The sequence below is a fragment of the Babylonia areolata genome, chromosome 25 (assembly GCF_041734735.1).
Source record: "Babylonia areolata isolate BAREFJ2019XMU chromosome 25, ASM4173473v1, whole genome shotgun sequence".
Classification (NCBI taxonomy): Eukaryota; Metazoa; Mollusca; class Gastropoda; order Neogastropoda; family Buccinidae; genus Babylonia; species Babylonia areolata.
Genome location: NC_134900.1, coordinates 20,302,706 through 20,326,979, shown reverse-complemented (window position 1 = coordinate 20,326,979; position 24,274 = coordinate 20,302,706). Strand labels below are relative to the sequence as shown.

The 24,274-nt window shown below is 45.7% G+C and overlaps 1 protein-coding gene and 1 non-coding gene across 2 annotated transcripts in view; both read left to right on the top strand.

Moving 5' to 3' along the window:
• LOC143299560 (histamine H1 receptor-like) overlaps positions 1-24,274 on the top strand; it is a 265,077-nt gene that overhangs the window by 96,413 nt on the left and 144,390 nt on the right.
• Trnaw-cca (transfer RNA tryptophan (anticodon CCA)) lies at positions 10,787-10,858 on the top strand. The gene has a single exon. It is a non-coding gene; the product is annotated as a tRNA-Trp (tRNA).

Here is a 24,274-nt window from a genome sequence, read left to right as displayed (position 1 = left end):
AAGGAGCAGATGTTTCGCCATTGTCCTGGACTCGAGCCTGCATGCCTTCATGGAACTGGCTGACCAAGGAAATAAATTTCCGAGGGCATCCGTACTTGGCCATGATCTTCCACAGACCCTCTAATGGTGTCGAAGGCCTTGGTTAGGTCGACATAGGTGGAGAACAGATCAGCATTTTGCTCCTGACATTTCTCTTGCAGCTGCATTGTAGCAAACACCATGTCGATGGTTCCGCGCTCTTTCCGGAATCCACACTGGCTCTCAGGCAATGACCTTGGTCAAGGTGTGCTGTGAGGCGGTTTAGTAGGATCCTGGCAAGTATCTTGCCTGCAATGGAGAGCAAGGAAATGCCCCGATGGTTATCACAGGCTTGCCGGTTCCCCTTTCGCTTGTACAAGTGAATGATAGAGGCATCTTTGAAATCCTGGGGGAGCGTCTCTTCTTTTCACATGAGTGAGTACAGCTGATGGAGCTTCTCAGTCAGCACAGTGCCTCCATCCTTGTAGACCTCTGCTGGTATGGAGTCTGAGCCAGGTGCTTTGCCACTGGATAGCAGACGGATTGCTTTCTGGGTCTCAAGAAGTGTTAAGGGATCGTCCAGTGCTTCGTTGATGGGGACTTGTGGGAGATGGTCTATGGCTTCATCATTTATGGAGGAAGGGCGATTTAAGACGTTGTCGAAGTGCTCAGCCCAGCGTTCGAGAATTTTCTCATTCTCGGTGATCAAGGTATTCCCATCTGCACTGAGGAGGAGGGATGATCCTGAGGATGTGGGGCCGCAGACTTCTTTTAAGGCATCATAGAACCTCTTCATATCATGCCCGTCAGCATATCCCTGGATCTCATCAGCTTTGTCACTCAGCCACTTATCCTGCATCTGACGTAATTTTGCTGAACAGTCCTGCGGATGGCATTGTACGCATCCTTTTTTTATGTGGACTTTGGGTTGCTCAGGTAGGCTTGATGCAGACGGCGTTTCTCATCCAGAAGCTGCTTGATTTCATCACAGTTTTCATCAAACCAGTCTTTGTGCTTTCTGGTCATGGGTCCCAGGGTCTCTGAAGCTGTACTATAGATCAGCTCGCACAGGGTCCTCCAGTCAGACTCCACATTCTGGTTGTCCAGAGAGGCGGATTCCAGACGATCTTGCCTAGGGAGGCAGAAAACTGTGTTGGTTATCAGCAGTTCGTGCTCTGCACAGGTCTGAAGCAAAAGCAATCCATTTGGGTTGCAGTGGCCCACGCCGTGCTTTCCAATCACTCCATCCCAGGAGATGTAGTCACAGGCAACTCTAGCATTGAAGTCCCCAAGAATGATGAGATTGTCTGCTTTCGGGATAGCAGCAATGACAGAGTGAAGATCCTCGTAGAACTTCGCCTTCACTTCATCCGGGTTGGTCATGGTTGGGGCGTAGGCACTGACAATGGTGAGGTGCTTCTGGCCAGATGCCAACGGGAGTTCCATGGTCATAAGCCTATCGTTGACTCCCTTTGGGATTCCAGTTAGCTTGCTGACAAGTGCTGTTTTTACTGCAAAACCAACGCCAGCTTCGCGTCGCTCTTCGCTTCCTCGTCCACTCCAGAAGAAGGTGTAACCAGATCCGCGTTCATAGAGCCCGCCTTCGCCTGCAAGCCGAGTCTCACTCAAGGCTGCGATGTCGATGTTGTATCTGGCGAGTTCGGATGCAACTAGTGCCCTTCTCCTCTGGGGTCTGTCCGCGTCATCTCTGTCCAGGAGAGTCCTTATGTTCCAAGCACCAGGAACGATCCTAGTTTTTTTCTTTTCTTTCTCTTTAGCTTTGTTTCAACCGCTGATGTAGGGTCCCCGCCAGCCGCGGTATGCTGTCCAGGGTGATATGGAGCAGGCAATTTTTAGGGCACCTTTTCTAGTGTATTCCTAAAGAGGGCTGCTCAGACGCTCAGACGGCTGCCGAGCTCCATCGCTGCTCCTGTCGATGAAGAACGACCCTATGGCCTGAGCCGCCTGCGTGCAGGTCTGCGGCTGCGACTGCCAGTGTACCCACACCTGTCGTTTCGTCGTTCGCCTGTCGCCACAGGACTTTGGGGTGGTGAAATGATGAAGGATGAAAGGTAATTAAGGATGACTGATGACTTGCGCGATAAGTTTGTTTAAAGTGAAAAGGAGTTGCGCAACGTCGACCTCACTCTCTCGTCCGGGTCCACCAATTTCCAGTGGCAAGACTAAGTCGAGACGACTGGAAGATGAGCACGGATGCAGTGGATGACCAAGATATCCTTTCGGTGTCTCATCTTGCTCTCTGCACTCCACAGTGCGTTGCTGTAACAGCCTTCCTCTCCGTTGAACCGATAGGTTTCTTCCGCAGATTCTGCCGGATCCAGACTTCGCATGCATGGGCAGACACATCCCAGGGGCCAACTGCGTATGGCATGCATACAGCACGGTGGAGCTAGATGGCCGTCGGTGGCTGTCCTGAGCCGACGCCATTTTATGGATCTCGTTTTTAATTCCATGAGGGTGTTTAGCCACCCGCCTCACCAGTCCTGGAAGGGACTATCAATCAATTAATCAGTCAATCAATACCTGAGTTCTTTTTTTGACAGAGGACAGACCAAGTGTTCCAAAGTTTTCTCATTAAAGGCGTGATTGTTCTGTGATGCTGTTGTGTCCTGCGAGGGCTGTGTGGTCTGTGAGGCTGGTGCTACTGTTCTGCACAAGTTGTGAGCTGTCAGTGTGTAGCTCTGCTGGCCTCTCGTCCACAGTGCTGCCAGCTGACCTGTCCTGACGAGGAGGGTTCCTTTCAACGCCATGTTGCACACTTCCAATACACACACACACACACACACACACACACACACACACACACACACACACACACACACACACACACAGAGAGAGAGAGAGAGAGAGTATTCAAAACATTTTTTTCCCTGGAGGTAGGAGAAGCCGTTTATAACTGGCACACACAAAAAAGAACCACCCTCACTCCCACCCCCAGTGAGGTCACTGAGCTCCTCTTGAGGGAAGGAGCATCAAGGGAGACTACTTCGCATCCACAGAGCAGCAACACCAGGTTATCTTCTCCTAGGAAGGCAGACTACTTCACGTCCACAGAGTAACAGTGCCATCATCGTGTTGGTCGTTGATACAGCAGGGAAGGTCAGTGGGAATGAACACCTTAAAGGCTGCTGGTAACATGATCGTGCTTCTCGCTGGAAGTGTGTTGTTTATACAGGTGATATTTGTGTGTGTGTGTGTGTGTGTGTGGTGTGTGTGTGTGTGTGTGTGTGTGCAAACTGGTGAGCGCGCGTGTGTATGTGTGCGCTTGTTCACTGAGCGAGTAAAAAGAGCTCTTTCGCGCACACAACACAGTCCATCAGACCAGAGCCGATTGTCAGAGAGTAATAAAAATCTTTTCGGGATGTTGTGATGGATGTCCTGACTCGGAAATTGTGATGAAAACGAAGTGAATACAAACTGAACTGGACACATCACTTCTTTTACACCTATTACTCCTGCTTTTTCTTCGTCTCCTCTTCCTCCTGATTCTTCTTTTTTTCTCCTGCTTTATTGTTGTTGTTGTTGTTGTTGTTGTTGTAATTGTTGTTGATGATGATGATGATGATGATGATGATGATGATGATGTTTTTCTTCTTCTTCTTGCTCCTCCTCCTCCTTCTCCTATTCTTTTGTAGTGAATATGCAATGGTTGCACCACAATATTTTTCCCCCATCTCACATCACATACGTAACATTTGTCTTCTCCGTTTACCTGAAACAGATACGTGGACAAAGTACACGTAAGTCCATTTGTAAGATCGTTATGAGGTAACTGTCCCGCAGCAATGTGAAACCACGTCACTTCCGTTTATACAAATACGCCGCACAACAGTGCAGAGAAGTGACGGAAGCAATTCTGTGATATCCAGTGCGTGAATTCTGCAAGAGGGAGGGAGAAAATTAAGAAAGAAGAAGGGGAAGACAAAGAAAGAAAGAAAGGCAGAACGAAAGAAAGAGAGAAAGGAAGGCTAGTCGGTCTTGGTTACAATACTTTGGAGATAACGCATGGAGACGCTTGCCGAATCGGCATGCGATTACAACCCCTGCTGCAGCTTCCCAAGATAACTGATGCCTGGAACGGACACAGAGAGACAAATGAACAATGTTGATTTAAAACACAAAACTCTGAAGAGCCAGAAGAGAAAAAATGTACAAAGTCGGTCAGAATAAAATACATTCGTTTCGTTTATTCATCTATAGTCTATTCATCTAAGATGATGATATTAGACTGAAAATAAATTATATCATCATTATTTGTATTATTATTTTTTCTATCACAATGGTGATTATAATTATTAATTAGAAATCATCATTTGTGAAAATCAACGTCAGGGGAAGAAATATTCAACTGAAAAGGGGCGGTTGAGGTGGAAGGGTGGAGGGTTTGGGGGGGCGAGGGGGAGGGGATTGAGGAAGGAAAAGAGAGAGAGAGAGAGAGAGAGAACAGAATGTGGAAAAGATAGATACAAAATGTAAAATGGAGAGGGTGGATGTCAGTATTTGGAGAAAGAAAAACATAATATTGGAAGAGTGTGTGTGAGATGGGGGATGTGGGAAGCGGGATTAGGACAGAAAATTAATCAATAATCAGATATTGTATGCAATACTTCTATAGATTATTATCTAAAACGAGGATGATGTGGGGACCTCCAATAAACAACCAGCTGGACTATTTAACACGTAACTAGCTAACTTTGATAAAGAACATTTTGAAATACAGAACTTTAAAAAAAAAATTAACATTTGAAACTGGTAACACGTGTTTAGTCATTTCTGGAGGCAAAAAAGGTTTCATTTCTAAACATCGAGTTAAAACGTGCTTTACCATTAAACGACCCTTGAAAATACATTCAATATTTACACAATATTTTGAATATGGGGCATTAAGTAACAACCTAATTGCTATGCTCTTAACAGCCCTGCCAGTTCTTTTAGCTTTTAATAAGGCAGAAGTGTTAACTTCTAAAGACAGAAAGGAATTTAACATATTTCTTTCAACACATATTACACATTTCAGATGATGATAAACGATGCGGAAGTTCAATTGCATTTAAAGCGTTTTTAGCTTCACGTTTTGCAAGATGAGCTCCACGTTCATTAAAAATAAGCCCACAGTATCATTATCAGTAGCTCAAGGAGGCGTCACTGCGTTCGGTCAAATCCATATACGCTACACCACATCTGACAAGCAGATGCCTGACCAGCAGCGTAACCCAACACGCTTAGTCAGGCCTTGAGAAAAAAAATAAAAAAAATAAAAATAAGATAAGCCCACAGTGTGAGGGAATCCAACACATTTCAATAAATGACAGGACAAATAAAAAACCAACTAAGAAAGAACGGAGTAAAACGGGAAGAAAAGAAAGAACAAAAAAAGATATATCTATCTATATAATCTCTCTCTCTGTATATATATATATATATATATATATATATATATAAAGGTGAAAAAACAACAACTAGAGATGACAAAGACGAAATCGCTGTCACAAAAGATTCACTTAAACTCAGGTCGTACAGTTGCAGATACCCAAGTTAACCATTGATTACTTTTCTTTCTGAAGGGTCGACAGTTCTTCCTTTCTTTCTTCTTCCCCGTCACCTCCTTCCTCTTCTCTTCTTCTCCTCCTCCTCCTTCTCCTCCTTTTCCTCATTCTTCTCCTTCTTCTTCGTCTCTTCTTGATGTCGCAGGTGTCCGTTCGGTTGTTCTTTGCTGTATGTAGGTCTGAACTGTAGAGTTAATATTGAACGTATTCAGTCACCTCCCAACTTACAGCCCACAGGGAAAAAAGGGGGTCCGGGCGGGAATGGACGTCACACTCACCCAACACGGCCACTGCCATCACCACTGTCTGTGTCAGACAGACTTTGCTCAGCCGTTTAAGTTCCAGCACCTGCATGTGCGAAGAAGGAAGGGAGAAAAGAAAAGGAAAAGGGAAAGGCTTATTCGACGTCAATTGACCTTCACAGCTGTCAGAGAATTCCCCAAGGGGGTGGTATACTGTTTGTATAACAATAGTAACGACCGCTGCACCCAAGAGGTTGAAAAATAGAATTAAGATAGTAAAAGACAATAAAGTAATGACTTCCCTTGCTTTCGTCGTCACAAAATCAGAATAATTATGGCTGAGTCAACGCGTTCATTATTGTCCCACTTCGCTAAATCTATTGCATGTAATTTTTCTTCTTCTTCTAATTTTGTGGTTATGATAATGATGATGATGATGGTGGTGACTATCTTTTTATTATCATCATATTATTATCATTAGTATTATCATTATTGTTATTACAGTTCAGTTGTAAAATAACGAAACGGGCGATACGTTATGTGGTAAAACAAATACTATCAGGCAAACTAGCTACCAATGGCTGTACTCTAAAATATCACAAAAACTTTTTTTTCGCAATATAAGAACCCTCAAGGAGATACTGTCGCCCACTATCGACCAACGAAAGACACCATGTCGTTAGTGTGTAAGACTGGTAGGAAAGTAGACTAAGAAAGAAAGGAAAAAAAAAGAGATAGGGGAACAGTCCGAAGATCGGTTACGGCAGCAGATGTGCAAATGAGATCCAGTTTTCTGGGGCAGGTGGAAACATTCACAATGAAAGAGCAGCATCAACGCGCCTCATTAAGAAAAGGAGGAAGAGAAAGAAGAAGAGGTGGAGGAGGAGCAGACAAGGAGAAAAGGAAGTGGCAACGTTGATTCCGTGTGTGTGTCTCTGTGTGTGTGGCTATCCTGCAGTCATTGGTGGTGGTTGTATGTTGTTGTTGTTTTTTCCAGTGTGGATGCTGTTCTCTGTGTGTGTGTGTGTGTGTGTGCGCGTGCATGTTTGTGTGTGTGTGTGTGTCTGTCTGTCTGTTTCTCTCCATCCTCTCTCTCTCTCTTCCTCAGTCTGTCTGTCTGTATGTGCCTCTCTCTCCCTAACTTTCGCAAGTGTGCGCGCTTGCTCTGTGAACCAAGTCAACGCCACATAATGGATCTCTAATGACTTCGACCTCTGTTTGGATATTGACCGCTGTTATTTTTTTGTTGTTGTCCGTTCGTTCATTAACCTGTTTGTTTTGGGTTGTTGTTGTTTTTTTTCTGAACTCGTTGACACTGAAAAATGTGTCGGTGCATGGTCTGCTTTGCGTCTTGCTGTCTTCTGCTTATCCTACTACTACTACTTCTTCCCTCTCCTCTACTATTCATTTACTCACTTCTGTAAACAAAGTGAGTCTATGTAATAACCCGGCTTCGGTTGTGTGTGTGTGTGTGTGTGTGTGTGTGTGTGTGTGTGTGTGTGTGTGTGTGTGTGTCCGTGGTAAACTTTAACAGTCATTTTCTCTGGAAATACTTTGTCATTTAATTTAACACCAAATTTGGCACAGAAACGAAAAATTCAGGGCTTCCCACTCTTTTTTTTTCTGTGACAATGCACCTCTAGGAAGGGCACATTTTTTTTTTTTTTTTTATAAAGAAGCCAAAATATTTGCACAATAAATTTACTGTTACATTTTAATTTTCATTGACAAAATTTGACATTTTGATTTTGATATACTGAAATACCGATCAATAGCAGTCACTTTTATATCATTTTTTTGTTGAAATAGGAACTTCTTTCGTTTAGTATGGAAGTTACGTAGGCAGCTAATTGAAGAGGAGATTAATCATTTTCTTCTTCTTTTCGTTCTGTTCTCCATCTCCATGTTTTGTTTGTTTGTTTGTTTTGTTTTCTGTTTTTTGTTTTTGTTTTCCTTTTTGTGCATGGTGAAAAGAAGCTTGTATCTGATCCCTTCTCCTTTATGAAACATTCCAGCTCTGTCCGTCTGGCCCTCGCTTTGTCTTTGTCTGTCTCTTTCTCACTGTCTGTCTCTTTCTTACTGTCTGTCTCTTTCTTGTTTGACTTCTCTGTGAGTGGCGGACAATGTGTAATCATGATTTCAAAGACTGATGGAGCTCTAACGACCGCAGCTTTTGCTGGAGAATCGATCGTTGTTTTTGTTGTTGTTGTTGTTTTTTACTGTTTGTTTGACCTCGGCATTTATATACTGCAAACAAGCTTCCATGCATGCTGTGCTTTATGTTTGAAAGAAAAAAAGAAAGGAAGAAAGAAAAAAAGAAAGGAAGGAAGAAAAAAAGAAAGGAAGGAAGAAAGAAAAACTCCGCAAAACCCTCCCACGCAAATCTATTTACGTGATACGTTCAATGTGTTTGGGGGTGTCTTGTGGTTGTTGTTGTTGTTGTTGTTGTTGTTTATTGGCCTTATTAGACAGAGAAAGAGGGGTGGGGGGAGATAGACAAAAAAAGAGACACAAACAGACAGAAAAGGACAGAAAGAAAGAGAGACAGATAGACAAAGAGCCGAAAGCACATTGGGAATCATGTTTTGTCAACAAACACACAAATAAATCAACGAATATGACAAATAAAACTGAACGTCACGCCCACACCTAGCCCCTCCGACACGCACACACGCATGCGCACGCACGCACACACACACACACACACATTCAGCGCATGCACGAAAGAGAGACAGACAGACAGACGGAGAGAGAAGGAGATGGGGGAAACAGAAACAGAGACACAGAGACAGATTAGTATGTGGCCCTTTTACCACGAGTCCTCCCACTGGAAGCAAATGATTTCTGGCTCTACCTCTTCCACGTCCTCCTCATCCCCCATCCCCCCTCCCCCAAACGGAAGGAGACGTTCCTTCAGTCCCCTCACCCCCTTCCCCCGCCCGCCCCCACTGCAGCCCCCACCCCCCCTTCCCTATCCCCCGCTCCAACCCTACGATTAGCCATTGACTCACCGTTTGGGCTTGGCTGACACAATCAATCCAACTTCCGGCTTCAACACGCAATTTACTTTGGTAAAAAGAAATAAAACAAAGAAAGAGGAAAAACTGGTTTAACAGCCTCAAAAGATCCTCTGCCTAGCTTTTTACCACCCCGGATGTTTTTGTGGTTGGTCAAGGTCGACGCCCCCCTCCCCACTCCCCCCGCAAACACACACACACCCCTCTCCACACCACCCCAGCTGGGAATCACCCACTTTATGGGGGGAGGCGGGGAGTGGTAATTCTGGAATCACCTTTAATGCCCCCACCCCCCTCTTCTCCACTATGACGGAAGCAAACATGGGGAAGTTCTACTTTGACAGCCTGTCTTGATTGTAACTGGATCAAATTTACCCCCGATACTCATTTCACGTTGGTCTGGAATAACGCCCATGACCGTTCTGAAAGGGGGGGGGGGGATGAGGGGGGCCAACTAGGGGTTGGGTGGGTGTCAGTTCTGAAGTTTCCCCAGAGGTCATTTCAGGACAGTCTACATAGTCCCCGGGGCCTGCCAGATTTGACTCCGGGGTATAAAAGAAAGGGGGTTGGGGGGGTGGGGGGGGTGGGGGGGGGGGACAGGCTGATGCACCGACAATTCAGAAGTTGTTCCTAACTTCTGTTGCTTCATCCAATAAATAAAACGAGCACGCAAGAAGGAAAAGGGGGTGGTTGACGCTGCCACTGTCTTCCTCTGACTCGGCAAAGCCCTCCATTCACACTGAATAAAAAATCTAGTGACATGAAAAGTGACATGGCAGGATTATACGTTTTGGGAAAAAAAAAGTCGTCGGACTGTTTAGGGCAGCAGCACACATGGCACCTAAAGCCCTGCTCCCACCCCTTTCTCGCCGATTTCCATCCCCCAGTCTGTGTCCTGTTGGTAATGCTGGGATGTTGTTTTTTTTGTTTTTCTTTGTTTTAGTTTACAGCATTGAATAGTATCCCGGTATCTGGGAAATTCTGCGTGTTCATGCGTGTTTGCATAATTATTCTCTGTGTGTTTAGTATAGTTTAACGTCTTTTCACTGTTTAGTGATATTTGACGGTTGTGTGTGTGTGTGTGTGTGTGTGTGTGTGTGTGTGTGTGTGTCCTTTGTGTCTGACTTGTTAATATAAAGTGCTTTGGGAGGTTTGAAAGTGTTATGTAAACGTCATGGTAGTAGTACTAGCAGTAGCACTAGTAGTAGTAGCAGTAGTAGTGTTCTTGTTGTAACTATCATTTTTATCATAAAGCCGCCCCAATCAAAGAGACACGTGACAGACACTTGATAGCGCACACAATTAGTGCTGATGACCCGGAAACGGTCAGACAACGCACACAGCCGACCAGCCTTTCATTGAGGATGGGATATGATATGGTGTTCACACGCCCCGAACCACCACTGTACCACACTTCTCTGCCTGCACTGACGGTGGGGGGAGGGAGGGTGTTGGGGGACTGGCGGGGGTAGAGGGGTGGGGGCGGGGTCGAAGGCGGAGGATGTTATCTCCGCCAAGGAGTGCGAAGTGTTTGCATTTGTGTCGTTTGATTGGGGGTGAGGGGGCCTTTCTTTTTTTTGGGGGGGAGGGGGGGGGGGGGGCAGGGATGAGGTGGGGTGGAGACCTCATCTGTGGAGTTTCTCGCCTTAAATCAGATTACGTGTATTTACAGTGTGCCCTCGAACTGCAATGCCTGTGGCCGCACAGAAGGTGTGTTTGGTGCAGTGGGCAGTTGGCCTTTGGGGGGGAGTTGGAGAGGGGGTGACTTTTTCAAGCCTTTTGCATCAAGCTGTGTCCCTTGACAGTTGACCTAGGGCTTCATTAAGGTTTTGAGTGTTGATTTATGGTCGGAAGGAGGGAAAGGGAGGGAAGGGGGTTGGGGAGGGGTGATGTTAGAGCTTCACTTGCGTTCTGTTTCGCGCTCGGGGCATTGTTTTACGGGGACTCCGTGGCGCAACGGTAGCGCGTCTGACTCCAGATCAGAAGGTTGCGTGTTCGAATCACGTCGGGGTCACGATGTTTTCGCTGCTGGTCAGGCATCTGCTTGGCAGATGTGGTGTAGCGTATATGGATTTGTCCGAACGCAGTGACGCCTCCTTGAGCTACTGAAACTGAAACTGATCTGTTTCGCTCTGATCTGTCTGTCTGTTTCGCTCTGATCTGTTCGTTCTTTAGTTTGTATATATATATATATATATATATATATATATATATATATATATATATATATATTTGTGTGTGTGTGTGTGTGTGTGTGTGTTGTGTGTGTGTGTGTGTGTGTGTGTGTGTGTGTGTGTGTGTGTGTGTGTGATTGATTTTCCAAAATTTGATTGGAAAATCAAAATTGTGCGTCTAGTTATTCGGATGAAACGATAAACTGAGGTCCTGAAAATGAACCCAGGGCAACAAAAAGACTGTCCTCTGGCAAAATTCGTAGAAGAAATCCACTTTGATGGGTACACACACGAACACACACACACACACACACACACACACACACACACACACACAGAGAACACTGAACACTGATACTGAAATGTTTAATGTCATTAGCTGTCGAGTTCTGGTGTCATAGGGGAAACGGATCTAATTAAAAAAAATGATGCAAAACAGATAAGAATGGAACAGTAAAGAAAAACAGATTTGGAGTAAGATAAACTTTTAAGATAAGCGACACTTACGGCACTTTATGTCATTTGCTTAAAAAGTCCCTGTGACGGGGGAATACTGTGCCTTTTTTCAGTCGTTCGTCTCTGAGGTTTGGACACTACAGAGAAAACAAAATACATAAAATCATATGATAATTATTTTAGCATGTAACATCGGAACACATACAATTACATTGTCGAAATTGTCCATCCAAATATCACCCTTCCTTTCTGACTCACTTGTGTAAACAAAGTGAGTCTATGTTTTAACCCGGTGTTCGGTTGTCTGTGTGTGTGTGTGTGTGTGTGTGTGTGTGTGTGTGTGTGTGTGAGTGTGTGTGTGTCCGTGTGTCTGTGTATCCGTGGTAAACTTTAACATTGACATTTTCTCTGCAAATACCAAATTTGGCATAAAAATAGGAAAAATTCAGTTCTTTCCAGTCATCTTGTTTAAAACAATATTGCACCTCTGGGATGGGCACAAAAAAATAATAAAGAAGCCTAATTATATGCAAACTGCATTTACTGTTATATTTATATTTTTTGTATTCTCTAAACTTGGCACTTTGACCTCTTATTCTGACACAACAAGAGAAGTCATTATTATAATTTTTTGTTCAAACAGGAACTTCTTTTGCTAAGCATGGAATTTTTATTTATTTTGCAAACGTTTTGGTGCAGATAGTAAAAAAGGGAAATTACTCTGTAATTATTTCTAGGGGACTTAATTTATCACAAGTGAGTCTTGAAGGCCTTGCCTCTCTTGTTATCTATGCTCTTCTTTCTCATAGAACCCACAATAATTTTAATTGATCAATGAGTGTTTGGATTCATAGTTCACGGGCGCAAGAGCTGAATGGTTAAAGCACTGGACTTTCAATCTGAGGGTCCTGGGTCCGAATCATGGTGACGGTGCCTCGTGGGTAAAGGGTGGAGACTTTTCCGATCTCCCAGGTCAACATGTGTGCAGACCTGCTAGTGCCTGAACCCCCTTTGTGTGTATACGCAAGAAGAAGATCAAATACGCACGTTAAAGATCCTGTAATCCATGTCAGCGTTCGGTGGGTTATGGAAACAAGAACATACCCAGCATGCACACCCCCGAAAGCGGAGTATGGCTGCCGACATGGCGGGTTAACATACACGTAAAGCCCACTCGCGTATATACGAGTGAACGTGGGAGTTACAGCCCACGAACGCAGAAGAAAAAGAAGATTGTTCACTATTTGCGTATATTTACTGCCTCAGATATATATTTTGTAAGTAAGAGTGTCATATCTTCAATTTCTGTCATTAGGACGCCGAACAAATCTTTTCTCTGCGCTTGTGCTGTATTGAAAAGAGTACTTTTTTTCGCAGTTCTTCGTATTCTTTGCAATCAAACATGAGAGGGAGAGAGATCTGGTGCTACATGACCTGCATATGACCGAGGCCACAAAAAAGAGGAGAGAGACAGACAGACAGACAGAAAACGCGTTGGGTTGTGCTGCTGGTCAGGCATCTGCCTGGCAGAAGTGGTGCAATGTTATGAATTTGTCCGAAGGCAGAGACATCTTCAGAAACTGAAACTGAATCTCTCTCTCTCTCTCTCTCTCTCTTACGAGCGCGCGCGCGCACACACACACACACACACACACACGCACGCACGCACACACACACACACACACACACACACACACTCTCTCTCTCTCTCTCTCTCTCTCTCTCTCTCTCACACACACATTCGATGCGCGCGCATTTCAGTCCAAAACACTGAGGGGAGGCATATTTCAGTTCCCTCACTTTGTCACATAAAGAATGGGGCAGGGCTATTCTGACCTGATGCTCAGCCTCTGTTTCTCTTTCCTTCCCCCATCTCCCGCTGTGTGTGTGTGTGTGTGTGTGTGTGTGTGTGTGTGTGTGTGTGTGTGTGTGTGTGTGTGTGTGTGTCTGTGTGTGTCTGAGTATGTCTGTGTCTGTGCGTCTGTGTGTGTGTGTTTCAAAATGCTTTCTGATGATTGTTGAGCATCGCTGCGTGACTGAAAGGACACGATCTCAACCATTAAATTTCAACTGCGATTTTGTCCCAAGTGGAAGCAGTGTTGACCAAAGCGTTCTCCCCCCTCCCCCCTCTCTCTCTCCCTCTGAATTAGCCATTAGTGATGAAGTGTTGGGTCATTAGATATGGGAGTGCCAGAATGCATGAGCTCAAAGATTTCGTTTTCAGTTCTCTGCATTAATATTGTGCCTCTCTTCCTCTCTCCTTCTCAGTGCAAGGATGTGAGTCTGAAATGTTCGAACGATTCTCTGTTGTATTCATCCCTTTCTGTCTGTCTCTGTTTCTTGTAACATATGAAATTATTTTCCCATCCACCCCTCTCTCTCCCTGTGTCTGTGTGCGCACGCATCAATGCATGGGGGGCTGGGGTGGTATATCAGCACTTGCGTTATCGTGAGTCGTTTGTTTCTGGTATTATGCACGTGCGACTGCAGGAATCAGATGACTGGTCATTGCTGAAAAAAACTGACCGTTCATCGCGTGATTAAGAGCCACGGCCACATCCTTTCTTCGACTTATGATTTTTGGTGCAATCTCTTTTGTGCTCTTGTAAACCCTTTTCACTCACGAACAAAAATACTTTATGTACTTGTTGCGTGGAAAATAGACGAATCATTTTCATATTTAGAGGACTTTGAAGTTCTACGTACTCTGCCAAGAAAGAGAGAGAGAGAGAGAGAGAGAGAGCAAAAGCGAGAGCGAGAGACTGATACCTCGTGATCTGTGAAATATCCAAGGAAAGTCTACTGAAATCTCTTTATCTCGGAAACGCAAAGAAAGAGATCGTTATCTTCCCATGCCCATTTCCTCAAATCTGCCAGAAAAAGGGTATTACTTTTCTTTGCATCCTGAAACTCTCAAAAAAAGAAAGAAATAATGTTATCTCCATATCCTTTGAACTATCGGGGACCACCTCTCTTCCCCCCATTCCCTCCTCCCCCCCCCCACCCCCCGATCTCCCCCCAACCCCCGTCTTTCATGCCCCAGGCGTGTGGCCAAGGGCTATTGACCTCAGGTCCCGTGAACGAATTTGACGCTTGTCAGAAATTATTCCGGATCTGAAATGACAGTGGGGATGCACTTGGGAGATGGAGAAAGTAGGCAAAAAGTGATGGCTGGAAAATGGCGCGTGTTCAAATACAGTTCTAACAGTTTGAAATGTTCCATCCTCGTCTGTTTCCTCCCCAACCTCACTCTTTACGCCATTCACGTTTGGTCCTCTTGGAACTGATTACCATTCTTGTTGCTGTTGTTATTGTTGTTGTTACTGCTGCTGCTTTTGTCGTTGCCGTTATCATTTTACACAAAGAAAATGTTGAGCTTGATTTTGGGGGATAGATACGGCAAGGTGTCTTGTCTTCATGATGACAGCATGGCTCTGAACTGAAGACCACACAGTACTTGTGACAGCACAGGAGCCCATTGGCTGACACCCTTACAGTCAAGTTGTACAGGGCTGAGGTCTTGGTTCCATGAAGGTCGTGTTGATGGAGGGGGTGAGGCCTGGCTGTCTGTGTGGGGTGGCGTCCTGCTTTGTGTGGGGAGGCCCGCCTGGCTGTCTGTGTGGGGTGAGGTCCTGCTTTGTGTGGGGAGGCCCGCCTGGCTGTCTGTGTGGGGTGAGGTCCTGCTTTGTGTGGGGAGGCCCGCCTGGCTGTCTGTGTGGGGTGAGGTCCTGCTTTGTGTGGGGAGGCCCGCCTGGCTGTCTGTGTGGGGTGAGGTCCTGCTTTGTGTGGGGAGGCCCGCCTGGCTGTCTGTGTGGGGTGAGGTCCTGGCTGACGATTGGTGGGAAAGCCTAACTCCTGACACACAACGTGAGTGACAGGTTCTGTCTCCAGTTTCGTCCACCTTTGGGAACCACGTGATCTATTGTCAAAACAAGAAGAAGAAGAAAAAGCTTCGAGACGTTGATCACCACCCTGTTCTGTCGTAACGTCAGATTGAAGAATTCTTTTTACAATTCTGTCTAAAACGACAAGGACACAGTGTCGCGACGTGCGGACTTATCCATACACGCTACACCACATCTGCCGTACAAAAAGCAGATGCATGATCTTCGTATAAACCCAACGCACTGATCAAGCCTACCCTCGGTTTATGTAAAGCATAAACGTGGAATGGAAAGAAAAAAATTCTGCGCGTAGGTTATTAGTTCCCCCTCCACCCTTCCCCTTCCCCACTCCTACTATACTGTCCCTTCTTCTGAAAGCAGATGAAGGGTATGTATTATATACGAATACCTCTGCACATTTGACTTTTACGCTCCTTGTAAACGGAAACTAAAACTCAGAAGACTGGTTCCGATTGTTCTGGAAACATTAAAGCAGCCACAAGGCTGACGTCAACTGACAGTATGACAGAAGTATGCAAGACCAAGTTTCGACTGATATATGGTTTGTTTGTTTTTTCGAATATCTTCTTTCGGAAAAAAAGCACAAGAAAACATGTTATGCTTGACGTATGTTTGTATTAGCTTTGGTGTGCTGTGGAGCCATTTCAGACAGAATTATCCAAAAAAGGTTCTCGAGGCTTTGGATTTGGTATTTATGACAGCAAACGAGATAAACTGAGACAGCCAAAACGTTCAGGAGAAAACAACCAAATCAATGTCCTTGCTGCAATCAATTTTGTTAGGGGGATTAAAAACATCTTGAACCTGAAAGATGAAAAACAAAAATCACAGGTCGTTATCTTTACAACGTTTCAAACGTCCACCCAAACACTTTTCCATTCTTGTTATGTGGTCGGTTTATTTTCTGGCTTCAGTTGTTTTGGTTTTCTTGTGTGTGTTAAATGCGTGGGATTTCTCCCAAGAATTATGCGAAATTGTGTGTGACAGATTGGGGAAGCTGAGATGAAGGGTGTAAACTACAGTATGAAACAATGGAAAATTTCGGGCTTGCGCGGACAACATTCGTTTGGCTTTTTGTTTCGTTTCTTCTTTTTTAATATCTAATGTTGCATCACCCACATGCAGTCCATGGTGCTTTAGAAGTTGTGTGTTTTTTGTTTGTCTTTTGCTCTTTTATTTCATACATTGCTTCATATGCCTTTTCCACTGCCACCTCCCCCCCCCCCCCCCCCCCCCCCCCCCCCAAAAAAAAAAACCACACCCAAACTGTTCCCCTTTTCTCTTTCACTTTTTCCTTCCCTTTTCATTGTACTATCTTGTTCTCTCCCGTTTCAAAATTATTGTTCTAGTTGTCTACAGTTTGTTGACTCTTCTTCTTCTTCGTTCGTGGGCTGCAACTCCCATGTTCACTCGTATGTACACGAGTGGGCTTTTACGTGTACGACCGTTTTTACCCCGCCATGTAGGCAGCCATACTGCGTTTTCGGGGGGGTGCATGCGGGGTATATTCTTGTTTCCATTACCCACCGAACGTCGACATGGATTACAGGATCTTTAACGTGCGTATTTGATCTGCTTGCGTATACACACGCAGGGGGTTCAGGCACTAGCAGGTCTGCACATATGTTGACCTGGGAGATCGGAAAAGTCTCCACCCTTTACGCACCAGGCGCCGTTACCGTGATTCGAACCCGGGACCCTTAGATTGTAAATCCATCGCTTTAACCACTCGGCTATTGCGTCCTTCTGACGGTTCTAATTTTACAAACAGTTTCAGTGAGTTTACCTCAGAAATACCGGCCTCAGTCCATGTTTACTCCTTGGACGCTGAAGTTAGAATGGAAATCCAATCACCTCCATTTATTTAGAAATATCGTCTTACAAAATATACAGTGAGAAATAGACAGTTGGAGACAGACAGAGGAGAGGGAGACAGACAGACAGACAGACAGAGGTATATAAAAAAAATATATAAACAACCTAGCCAACCTCCTTCCACTCCCCAATCCACCGACATTGTTATATTCAATTTGCCGTGTCCCTTCTTGGCGGCACCACGGATGTTTGCAGAACAGCCACCCCCACACCCCTACCCCCCTCCCTCCTCCAACCTCCCACCACCCAGCCCCCCAAGTCAGGTCAACAAACTCAAGAGACTTGATGGGAACTTAAAGCGTCCACACGGAGACGGACTTTCATCTGTGAGGCACTCATCTCCACTTCCTTCCCACCCCCTCCCACCCGCCCCACCCCCGGGTTCCTTCCCACACGTCTGATCGTCATGCACAGGCCAAAAAACCATTCCCACCCCCCACTCTCCCGTCCTGCCCTCCAGGACTGTTGACCTGGAACGACTGACTAACTGGGTTAGTATCTGTCTGTGTGACTGCCCAGATCCTGGCGGAACGTTTTGGGAGGGGGTGTAGGGGGGATAACTGGTGAACAGATTGGGTTTTATGCTGTGACTTCTAAAGAAGGGTCTGGGCCGTTCTGATGCGATTACCAACCCATAGCGATGTGCATATGTTAATGAATGAATAAACGAATGAATGAATGAACGAACGAAAGAAAGAACGACCGAATGAATGAAGGTATGAACGAACGAACGAACAAACGAACGAATGAATGAATGAATTTAAAAGGTGAATGAATACATGAAAACGAAAGAATATTTTGCGTCCTACACTTGCAATGTGTGGAACTGTTGGAGCAACTCGAAAGCGCGTGGGTGACACAAACAAACGGATGAACGGAGACAGACACAGGTATAAAGAGACAGACAGACGAAGAGAGACACACACATGCCCTATGCATAGAGAGACACAGACAGACATACAGACAGACAGACGAAGAGAGACACACACATGCCCTATGCATAGAGAGACACAGACAGACAGACAGACGAAGAGAGACACACACATGCCCTATGCATAGAGAGACACGGACAGACAGACGGAGAGAGACACACACATGCCCTATGCATAGAGAGACACAGACAGACAGACAGACAGACGAAGAGACACACACACATGCCCTATGCATAGAGAGACACGGACAGACAGACGGAGAGAGACACACACATGCCCTATGCATAGAGAGACACAGACAGACAGACGAAGAGACACACACACATGCCCTATGCATAGAGAGACACAGACAGACAGACAGACGAAGAGAGACACACACATATGCCCTATACATAGAGACAGACAGACAGACAGACAGACGAAGAGAGAGACACACACATGCCCTATACATAGAGACAGACAGACAGATAGACAGACAGACAGACAAAGAGACACACACACACATGCCCTATACATAGAGAGACACAGACAGACAATCAGACGAAGAGAGACACACACACATGCCCTGTGCATATAGATACACAGACAGACATACAGACAGACAGACGAAGAGAGATACACACATGCTCTGTGCATAGACAGACACAGAGAGACAGACAGACGAAGAGAGACCCACACATGCCGTATGCATAGAGAGACACAGACAGACAGACAGACGAAGAGAGACATACACATGCCCTAGAAGAAGAAAGAGAAACACCCGTAGGTGCTGGGGAGGACCAGAGAAGCACTGTCTCCACCCGCCCTTGGAACAATCCTGCACCACCCTTAGAGGCATGCGCTGTGTTCACGATGGGTGCAGGCACGCACAGGACACTCCATTAAGAATTCAAAGGACATAACTGCTCCCGAACAGAGGCAAAAGAGGCCACAGGATGCAACTCGCGACGGCCTTAAAAGAAGTATCCCGATGGGTGTACCAGCCAGTATTTCATGACTGCGGAGCCCACCGGCAAAAGACACCACCCTCCAGCTGCTGAGCACATCCCAAAGACCAAACCGCCCCTGTCCGCAGACAGATGAAGACAGTGCCACTCCAGACACAGCCATACGGTCTTATGTGCCCTCAAGAGAGAATCCCAAGTTGTAGTCTTCCCCACTATCAACAGGACTTTCCCTGTGGTCAGTGGGTCTTTCCTCACCGTCACTGGACCTCTCTCCTGGGTCAGCCGAGTCCAAGCAGACAGACAGACAGACGAAGAGAGACACACACATGCCCTATGCATAGAGAGACACAGACAGACAGACTGACAGACAGACAGAGAGAGAGAGAGACAGACGAAGAGAGAGACACACACATGTCCTGTGCATAGAGAGACACAGACAGACAGACAGACGAAGAGAGACACACACATGCCCTATGCATAGAGACACAGACAGACAGACTGACAGACAGACAGAGAGAGAGAGAGAGAGAGAGACAGACGAAGAGAGAGACACACACATGTCCTGTGCATAGAGAGACACAGACAGACAGACAGACGGAGAGAGACACACACATGCCCTGTGCATAGAGAGACACAGACAGACAGACAGACAGACGGACAGACGAAGAAAGACACACACCTGCCCTATGCATGGAGAAGCACAGACAGACAGACGGAGAGAGACATACACATGCCCTATGCATAGAGAGACACAGACAGACAGACAGACAGACAGACAAACAGACGGAGAGAGACACACACATGTCCATTGCATAGAGACACAGACAGACAGACGGAGAGAGACACCCACATGCCCTATGCATAGAGAGACACAGACAGACAGACAGACAGACAGACGGAGAGAGACACACACATGCCCTATGCATAGAGACACAGACAGACAGACAGACAGACGGAGTGAGACACACACATGCCCTATGCATAGAGACACAGACAGACAGACAGACGGAGAGAGACACACACATGCACTATGCATAGAGACACAGACAGACAGACGGAGAGAGACACACACATGCCCATTGCATAGAGACACAGACAGACAGACGGAGAGAGACACACACATGCCCTATGCATAGAGAGACACAGACAGACAGACAGACAGACGGAGAGAGACACACACATGCCCATTGCATAGAGACACAGACAGACAGACAGACAGACGGAGAGAGACACACACATGCCCTATGCATAGAGAGACACAGACAGACAGACAGACAGACGGAGTGAGACACACACATGCCCTATGCATAGAGAGACACAGACAGACAGACAGACAGACGGAGTGAGACACACACATGCCCTATGCATAGAGAGACACAGACAGACAGACAGACGGAGAGAGACACACACATGCCCATTGCACAGAGACACAGACAGACAGACAGACGGAGAGAGACACAGACATGCCCATTGCACAGAGACACAGACAGACAGACAGACGGAGAGAGACACACACATGCCCTATGCATAGAGAGACACAGACAGGCAGACAGACAGACGGAGAGAGACACACACATGCCCTATGCATAGAGAGACACAGACAGACAGACAGACAGACGGAGAGAGACACACACATGCCCTATGCATAGAGAGACAGAGACAGACAGACAGACGGAGAGAAACACACACATGCCCTATGCATAGAGAGACACAGACAGGCAGACAGACGAAGAGAAACACACACATGCCCTATGCATAGACACAGACAGACAGTCAGACAGACGAATAGAGACACACACATGCCCTATGCGTAGAGAGACACAGACAGACAGACATGTGCCCTATACATAGAGACTCAGACAAACAGACGATGAGAGATACAGACATACAGATAGACGAAGAAAGAAAGACAGACAGAACACTAATAAAGAGGGATAGCGTACTGACTAGCCTTCAGTGGAGCATAGCTCATTCAGTGTTAGTGACCATGTGTCTGACAGTTGGACATTGTACTCACCCTTTCCATCGCTGCCGTCTCTTTAAACCCTTGACTGCTGACGAGAATTCTTGCCGTCACTTTGTTGAGATAGGACTGGACTGGGAGGTGGGGATGTCAGTCACCACTCTTCACGAGGCCATCTTCCTCTTTGGACATCACTTGGCTCAGTGAAACCAGACACACCACTCACAACTACACATGAAGCAGTAAACTGCACCAAGGGTGCATGCCACACTGATGTCAGTTCACCAAGGTTCACCACCCAGGGGGTTAATAATCCGCAATCGGCTTGACACCTGGGCTGCTTCGCTGCCAGACTGTGATTCTTCCAGGTCCGAGATGTCCTCAGAAAATCGGTACGTCCAGCCGGGATTTTTTTTTTATCCAGCTTTTGGCAACGTCCACATTTCTTCCCCTGTATTATTCCGTTTAGAAGACGGAAAAATATGTAAATTGATTAATAACATTGTAATATACACTCTACATTTCTTCCCCTCCACTCTTTGACTGGCCTTCTTTACGTCAATCGAGAAGAGAAATGGAAAGAACACAAGAAATGTGGATGTTGCCCAGTGTTTATTTATTTATTTATTTTTGTTGTTGTTGTTGTTTTTACTGTTTGTCACGAGGATAGAAATTCCTTTCCACATATTCACTATTCTGTTTTGTTTGAAATCACATTTAGTAACGCTGTTGATATCTGAAGACATCCGCAATAAGACTTGTGTGTTCTTACTATCTCGAGACATGACTTGACATAAGATTCCCCTGATATTATCGTAGGAAAAAATGTTAATGCCCATATTGTTACTTCATAATGTTACCATGACACTTTCCTCGGTACCTGTCCATTTTGCAGATAACTGTTTAATAATCACAAAGGAAACATATGTTAGTGGATGAAATGCAGGAATTGTGGAAAGGGTGGAGGAGAGAAGGATTCTTTAAAAAGAATTCCTCTCCTTTGTGAGGTTTGAACTGGTGTCAGATCGTGACAACAGAGTTGAGGTCATACGCAGCGACCTTTTCTGTGACAGGATCACCATCACTGGACCATGACAGTGTGAAGTTGACGAGTCACTCACACACATCTGCACGTGAAGTCCGAACAAAGTCATATCCAGCACGAGGTGCACGAGGAAAAACCCCAAAGAAGAAAAAAAAAACCCACAAAAAACAAACGAGGAAGCTCTAACTATTGTCCGAACACATGTTTCAACAGCACTGACTTGCACGTGTCGGGATTGGGTGCCAAGCAATGCAGTTAAAAGCAATGGCAACGAAAAAAAAAAAAAAAAAAGATTAAGGACGACACAAAGGAAATTGGTTCTTAGTGCGCGCTATTGCGCTGGAAAACTTTGTTCCTTCGAAACGAAAATATCTTCAATGTAACTGTGTCCCTCAACATTCTCAAACACATCAGCATATATGCGTATCTATTTATATCTTGTTGTTGGGTTTTTTTGTGTGTTTTTTTTAAAGAACAATAGCCACAGAGTGTATCCTTTTTGATAATCCGGGCATTCGCATGAGGACTATAGACACGAAAGCACTCGCGAAAATGAACAAAAACACGCGCGCGCGTGCATACGCACACCGATTAATCATGCGCGCGCGCGAATGCACACGCACACACACATACACACACACACACACACCGACACATCCACACCCACACCCCCCTAACCCCCCACACCCCCACGCCCCCCAACACGCACACACTGTTATATTCTGATGAAATGCCGAAACCATCCCAGAAAACAGGGGAAAGGGAATGGACCAATCTGACACAGCACTGGACACCGCCACCACCACTCGTTCACGTGGCCAGTGATAATGTCAGTTCTTACGTTGAGTGTCTGGGATTTGAACTCACACCACCTTGACTGTGAACTCAGCACTCAACCCGTTGAGCCAGCTAACCGCTCGAGAGAGAGAGAGAGAGAGAGAGAGAGAAACAGAGAAACAGAGATAAAGAGAGACAGGGACAGACAGTGAGAAGGGGATAGGGTTACACAACGCTGGACATCACAGAGCCACACCTTTATGGCCCGGTGTAATAGCTGAAAGAGGAGACTGAAACATAAACCTTCCCCCCTCCTCCAACTCCCCTTTCTCCCCTCCCCGCCCAATCATTCACCTACCTTCTCACATCCAGTGTGTGTGTGTGTGTGTGTGTGTGTGTGTGTGTGTGTGTGTGTGTGTGTGTGTGCTGTTGTTGTTGTTAATCGATTTTACGTCTGTTCACTGAGAGTGATATTAGAAAAAACAGGTGTGTGTGTGAGAGAGAGAGGGACGGGGATAATGGGGTTACGGGGGAAAGGTGGGTGGTGATATAATGAGCTGGATGTGGGAAATGTGGCCCGAGAGAACATGCTCTGTGTGTGTGTGTGTGTGTGTGTGTGTGTGTGTGTGTGTGTAATAACAAGAATAATAATGATATTTATATAGCGCTGAATCTTGTGCAGAGAGACAAATCAAAGCGCTTTCGCACCAGTCATTCACACGCATGCACAACTTTAAAAACTGGAGAAACTGGAGGCAAGGAAGAGGCATGGAAGTGTAGTAGTAGTAGTAGTCTTCAGTTTAACGTCTTCCACTTTAAGTGATATTAGACGGGAGTGTGTATGCGTGTGCATGTGCGTACGCGTGAGCGCGTGCGTGTTGTGTGTGTATATATATATGAATAGTATAGAATAGAACAGAATGTTTTATTGTAAAAAAACAAAACGAAACAAAAAAAAACAACAAAACAAAAAAAACAAAAAAACAACAACAACAAACAAACAACAACAACAACAACCGAAGGCGCGTGCGTAGAATCAACAAGCTCTGAACAGGGAAGGAAAACTCTGCAACCCGCTGTCACTCGGACTCGGCCTGTGTCGGCAACCTATATCTTCAGCTCAAACGGATTGTTCATCCCTCTTTCTTTCTGTCTTTTGCCCATGTGGGGCAGCAGTTTCAACTGGAATGACACTTTTGAAAATAGAGATTGCGACAGCTCGGCTTGCTTATGGCTCGGTCCAGATTGGGGAGGGAGCGGGGTCAGCTGTTTGATTGAAAACAAAGCCATTCCCTGGCCATGAGTGGGATCCGAACGGATATTTCAGAATGGGCGTTCACCGAAGTGGCGTGGTGT